General features: G+C 43.9%; 1 protein-coding gene across 1 annotated transcript in view; it reads right to left on the reverse strand.

Moving 5' to 3' along the window:
- LOC124287579 (potassium voltage-gated channel subfamily KQT member 1-like) overlaps positions 1-4017 on the reverse strand; it is a 137506-nt gene extending 133489 nt beyond the window's left edge. The window contains exon 1 of the mRNA XM_046724068.1: positions 3692-4017. The gene's annotated coding sequence lies outside the window, so the exon portion shown is untranslated. The remainder of the gene's footprint in view (positions 1-3691) is intronic.
- Positions 4018-7308: the final 3291 nt, after the last annotated feature.

Raw genomic sequence — 7308 nt, forward strand, 5'->3', positions numbered from 1 at the left:
ATAACAATGCCCTGTTCCACAGCAATTGGTTACTACCAATAGTGCCATGGTCTTCCACAGCAACTGGTTACTACCAATAGTGCCATGGTCTTCCACAACAATTGGTTACTACCAATAGTGCCATGGTCTTCCCACAGCAACTGGTTACTACCAATAGTGCCATGGTCTTCCCACAGCAACTGGTTACTACCAATAGTGCCATGGTCTTCCACAGCAACTGGTTACTACCAATAGTGCCATGGTCTTCCACAGCAACTGGTTACTACCAATAGTGCCATGGTCTTCCACAACAATTGGTTACTACCAATAGTGCCATGGTCTTCCCACAGCAACTGGTTACTACCAATAGTGCCATGGTCTTCCCACAGCAACTGGTTACTACCAATAGTGCCATGGTTCTCCCACAGCAACTGGTTACTACCAATAGTGCCATGGTCTTCCCACAGCAACTGGTTACTACCAATAGTGCCATGGTCTTCCCACAGCAATTGGTTACTACCAATAGTGCCATGGTCTTCCCACAGCAACTGGTTACTACCAATAGTGCCATGGTTCTCCCACAGCAACTGGTTACTACCAATAGTGCCATGGTCTTCCCACAGCAACTGGTTACTACCAATAGTGCCATGGTCTTCCCACAGCAACTGGTTACTACCAATAGTGCCATGGTCTTCCCACAGCAACTGGTTACTACCAATAGTGCCATGGTCTTCCACAGCAACTGGTTACTACCAATAGTGCCATGGTCTTCCACAGCAACTGGTTACTACCAATAGTGCCATGGTCTTCCACAGCAACTGGTTACTACCAATAGTGTCATGGTCTTCCCACAGCAACTGGTTACTACCGATAGTGCCATGGTCTTCCCACAGCAACTGGTTACTACCAATAGTGCCATGGTCTTCCTATGACCAACTGGTTACTACCAATAGTGCCATGGTCTTCCCACAGCAACTGGTTACTACTGATAGTGCCATGGTCTTCCCACAGCAACTGGTTACTACCGATAGAGCCATGGTCTTCCACAGCAACTGGTAACTACCAATAGTGCCATGGTCTTCCTATGACCAACTGGTTACTACCAATAGTTCCATGGTCTTCCCACAGCAACTGGTTACTACTGATAGTGCCATGGTCTTCCCACAGCACCAATAGTGCCATGGTCTTCCCACAGCAACTGGTTACTACCAATAGTGCCATGGTCTTCCACAGCAACTGGTTACTACCAATAGTGCCATGGTCTTCCACAGCAACTGGTTACTACCAATAGTGCCATGGTCTTCCACAGCAACTGGTTACTACCAATAGTGCCATGGTCTTCCCACAGCAACTGGTTACTACCGATAGTGCCATGGTCTTCCCACAGCAACTGGTTACTACCAATAGTGCCATGGTCTTCCACAGCAACTGGTTACTACCAATAGTGCCATGGTCTTCCCACAGCAACTGGTTACTACCGATAGTGCCATGGTCTTCCCACAGCAACTGGTTTACTACCAATAGTGCCATGGTCTTCCACAGCAACTGGTTACTACCAGCCATGGTCTTCCACAGCAACTGGTAACTACCAATAGTGCCATGGTCTTCCCACAGCAACTGGTTACTACCGATAGTGCCATGGTCTTCCCACAGCAACTGGTTACTACCAATGGTGCCATGGTCTTCCCACAACACCAATAGTGCCATGGTCTTCCACAGCAACTGGTTACTACCGATAGAGCCATGGTCTTCCACAGCAACTGGTAACTACCAATAGTGCCATGGTCTTCCTATGACCAACTGGTTACTACCAATAGTGCCATGGTCTTCCCACAGCAACTGGTTACTACTGATAGTGCCATGGTCTTCCCACAGCACCAATAGTGCGATGGTCTTCCCATAGCAACTGGTTACTACCGATAGTGCCATGGTCTTCCACAGCAACTGGTTACTACCAATAGTGCCATGGTCTTCCCACAGCAACTGGTTACTACTGATTGTGCCATGGTCTTCCCACAGCAACTGGTTACTACCAATGGTGCCATGGTCTTCCACAGCAACTGGTTACTACCAATAGTGCCATGGTCTTCCCACAGCAACTGGTTACTACCGATAGTGCCATGGTCTTCCCACAGCAACTGGTTACTACCAATAGTGCCATGGTCTTCCCACAGCAACTGGTTACTACCGATAGTGCCATGGTCTTCCCACAGCAACTGGTTACTACCAATGGTGCCATGGTCTTCCCCCAGCAACTTGTTACTACCAATAGTGCCATGGTCTTCCACAGCAACTGGTTACTACCGATAGTGCCATGGTCTTCTCACTGCAACTGGTTACTACCGATAGTATCAGGGTCTTTGCACAGCAACTGGTTACTACCAATAGTGCCACAGTCTTCCACAGCAACTGGTTACTACCAATAGTGCCATGGTCTTCCTATGACCAACTGGTTACTACCGATAGTGCCATGGTCTTCCCACAGCAACTGGTTACTACCAATAGTGCCATAGTCTTCCCACAGCAACTGGTTACTACCAATAGTGCCATGGTCTTCCACAGCAACTGGTTACTACCAATAGTGCCATGGTCTTCCTATCACCAACTGGCTACTACCGATAGTGCCATGGTCTTCCCACAGCAACTGGTTACTACCAATAGTGCCATGGTCTTCCCACAGCAACTGGTTACTACCAATAGTGCCATGGTCTTCCTATGACCAACTGGCTACTACCGATAGTGCCATGGTCTTCCCACAGCAACTGGTTACTACCAATAGTGCCATGGTCTTCCCACAGCAACTGGTTACTACCAATAGTGCCATGGTCTTCCTATGACCAACTGGCTACTACCGATAGTGCCATGGTCTTCCCACAGCAACTGGTTACTACCAATAGTGTCATGGACTTCCTGCAGCATCCTGTTAAAACAACAGTTAATTGTTATATACAGCTGCATGATCTTCCTGCAACAACTTGCTACTAAATAACACACCATCGTCTACCTACAGCAAATGGCTACTAAATAGAATACCATGATCTCCCTATAGCTACTGGCTACTAACAACAGCATTATGATCTGGCTTCAGCAACTGGCTACTAACAACGACACCATGGTCTTCCCAGGGTATCTTGTTAGTGACAAAATCACCAAATAAATCTTATAGCAACTGGTTAGTGGCAATAATACCATGGTCCTCCCACAGCAACAGGCTACTGGCTGTCAACTCAACAGATCTGGTTGTGTCAGCTCTGATCAACAGAATGCCATAGCTTCAATGCTTGAAGCACTGTAACATACACACTGAGAGGTTGTTAGATGACACTAAAGTAGGTAGTACCGCAGTCTCTTGTGTGCCATCACCACTTTGAGGCGGCTCATGGAAAAACTAAATACGACAGGCAGCTAATGCCTAAGCCCACATAGTGTGTCAGTCGCCAGACATAAACTTATGAAATGTTGCCTCAACGGGAGCATTCTGGATCGTTTGGTTACAAAACGCAGACGGCTTATAACCGACCATGTACAGCGGTGCACAGATCTCATGTGCTAGACAACTCAAGTGTGAGATTACCAACACAACCCATACAGGTTGATTGCGCTCGCAACATTTGGTTCTAACACGCGATTAGTTAATGGGAGTGTTACAGTGGGTGGCAATGCTTTTAGTCATATCAGAGCAGTTTATCAGGTAAATAATAACACAACCTACCTGGTCGTCTGCCGCCACTCTAGGTAGACATGTCCAGCGTTCTATGGTAGCAGGTTAACTCCGTGCAGGGCATGTTACTGTCACCAGATGATGAACCTAAGCCGAGAGAAATGGTCAGGCAGGCTGTCTTCGTTGCGAACCATCGACCGAACACTGTCGCATGGGAGACGCGTGACAACCCGACGGTGCTGTGGACATGCAGACCACTCGAAGCTGGTGGGGATTAGTGTAATGATACTATCAAACTAGATAGCATCTCGCTGGTGTTTGATGACCGTTAGAGTATGTTTGGGAGTTGAGAGAAGTGTCGTCTGTCCACCGCTCACCGTGCAGCAACACTGTGCAGCGTCTATGACTTCAGTGAGTGACTGACTTGAGCCTTGGGCGGCACTGTTGCCTGTACGGTCGATACCAGCGCCAAGCACATTCCGACCAAATGTTAAGCTTTCATTTTTAATACATTTATCTGAGTATCTATATGTATTTTCAATACTTCATTATCCGTTTTATTGTTCAGCAGTTCGGAGCACAAAAGTAATCACTGTGAGAGCTCTAGTGATGCTGTCAGTGATTGGAGTGTGCGTGGCGGGCTTCGGGACCGACGCAATGTCATTGTACATGCAGATAGGGACTTCCGGCAACCCCAGCGTCTCCAACTCAAGATTTAGGTGACATTAATACGCATTAGGAAAACCGTAGTTTTAGGGCACATGCAAATACTTTGATCTATATTCACATTCATACACACTAAAGCACCTAGAATCTCGTCTACCCCACCATATCAGTTTTATGTGTGATACATTCCAGCAAATTGGAATGTACTTCCAGGACAGTCCTGTTTGACCAGCTCCAGATCTTGCGTGTCAAGTCCGGATTCTATGAATAAAACGGTATCTGATAACCCATCTACCTTTGTGCCAGTAATTACGGAGTTAAAGATATCACAATTAGGTTAAGTTCAGAATTGAAAGTTACGACATAACGAGCCGGGTTATGACTGGAAATCAACTTGAAACAATTTGTCTTGCAGTTGCATATCTGAAATTTTACATAGCGTTATTTTGTCTCTTATGGCTTAAATATAAATTCAGAACACGTGGAATTACTCCTTTCCTTTGAAACCTTTACACACATCACCTTCATGTCTGTAAACTCCAGAACAAAGTTAATACACGGGTGCCTCTGCAGTTATTTGTGCGATGACAAGGCAGATATTTATAAAAAATGGAAGCGAAAATGTATTGAATATATAAACTATGGGTCAAAGATTTTAAATTTTTTGCTTTTTCTTTAGACTCGTGAAGTCATAGATTTATATTGACAAAAGATTTTAAATTTTTGAATTTTCCTTCTTTAGACTCGTGCAAATGTTGTTTAGTATCATAGATTTATATTGACAAACTGCGCGTTCATGTAGGGTCTATCGTGTACGAACTTGGAATACTCAAGAATGTTAGGAATTTTCCTGGCCGTTTGTTTAATCACGCTTCAACAGGTAATGCAGACTGTCTGGATGTTGTTAAGTATCGAGCGAGACGTTGTTATACATGTATGTGGTGTGAACTTGTAGATACAGCCCTTAACGGTACTCGGACTGATAACGTCTACTCACTGTACCCAACAAGTATGGATTTCTGACAGGAAAACTAGTTTGCATGAGAATGAACGCTAAAACCACTCAACGATGCGGCTGTTTATTAAAGCATCCACCATAAAACTTGATGTGTTTTTATTACAAGTCCATCGTGTTTTTTAGGTATGTACAAAGTGTTTCGTGTTTCTTACCGGTACATACATAATGTTTCTCTCCAGTACATATACAATAGTGTTTCTATCCAGTGTGTATATAGTGTTTCTCCCCGGTACATACCAAGTGATTCTATCCAGTGTGTATAGTAGTGTTTCTCTCCGGTACATACCAAGTGATTCTATCCAGTGTGTATATAGTGTTTCTCCCCGGTACATACCAAGTGATTCGGTATCCAAGTGATTCTATCCAGTGTGTATATAGTGTTTCTCTCCCGGTACATACCAAGTGATTCTATCCAGTGTGTATATAGTGTTTCTCCCGGTACATACCAAGTGATTCTATCCAGTGTGTATATAGTGTTTCTCCCCGGTACATACCAAGTGATTCTATCCAGTGTGTCTATAGTGTGTATATAGTGTTTCTCCCGGTACATGTGATTTTCTCTCCCCGGTACATACCAAGTGATTCTATCCAGTGTGTATATAGTGTTTCTCCCCGGTACATACCAAGTGATTCAGTGTGTATATCATACCAAGTGAGTGTGTATATAGTGTTTCTCTCCGGTACATACCAAGTGATTCTATCCAGTGTGTATATAGTGTTTACATACCAAGTGATTCTATCCGGTAGTGTTTCTCTCCATACCATCCAGTGATTACCTGATCCAGTGTGTATATAGTGTTTCTCCCCGGTACATACCAAGTGATTCTATCCAGTGTGTATATAGACACTCTCTGTTGCCAAGCAGTGAATTGTGTTTTATCTTAACGTGGGTTGGTGCGTTAAGCGTGTAATTATTATTTAATTACATCAATATTATTTCTCCCCTCTGTCGCTATCTAACTTTTCTCTTTCTTCCGTTGTTAAGCAGAGGACTGACTGAGTTTGGTTTTACGCCGCTTTTAGCAATATTCCAGCAACATCACGGCGGGGGACACCAGAAATGGGCTTAACACATTGTGCCCATGTGGGGATTCGAACCCCGAGCCAACGCTTGAACCATTAGGCTACCCCACCGCCCCGTTAAACCGAGGAGATTGTTAGTGTTACCTGTGCGTCTTCTGAATCCTCACCTAACTTTCCCACCTCTCACATTATATGCATACAATTTGATTTTACCATGTGTCTGGCTGGAAGCACTTCCTTGTGTATATTAACTATATATTAACTATATCTGTTACATGTTATTCGTGTGACACTGTAGTAACCATTCCGGGCTTGAATTGGCAATTTAACAAACTTTTCAAACAAAGCAAACTAATTCAGTTGCATATTTTCTCGGAAACGAGTAACGGTTGATGCACCTGTCATTTGACGTGTCCGAGTTGAGACCATTTAAAAATAAAATTGTGTGTGGAAACATTAGCTTCATTGGATTGGAAGCTACCGAATATGTGACATACGATTTGTTTTATAAGTTATTTTTTGTTTTATTTTTTGATGGACTAGAAGAAAGACACGTAAAACATACAAAATTCAACAGTTACCTGATCACATGCATATGTGTGTAAATGGGGTAGCCTAGTGGTTAAAGTGTTTGCCTGTCATCCCGACGGCCGGGGTTCGAGTTTCAAGATAGGCACAGCGTTTGAGGGACATTTTGGGTGAGCCCTCCCGTAATATTGATAGAATATTGCTAAAATCGACGTAAAACCCAACTAACTGAAACTCTACATTCATATAATGATCTACAGCACATCAAACATACCCTCAAACTATTCAGATACACCAATCTGGTGTGTTTTTCTAATCGAAACATCAATGATGTGTATACCAGATGTACAAGATACAAATAATGAAAATGCCTGTCTCCAAGTAAATCAAACATCCGACGCCAGGCTTGAACCCTTCAGTAACAATATAATTG

The sequence above is a fragment of the Haliotis rubra genome, unplaced genomic scaffold (assembly GCF_003918875.1).
Source record: "Haliotis rubra isolate DU_JTF1 unplaced genomic scaffold, ASM391887v1 Scf401, whole genome shotgun sequence".
NCBI classification, from domain to species: Eukaryota; Metazoa; Mollusca; class Gastropoda; order Lepetellida; family Haliotidae; genus Haliotis; species Haliotis rubra.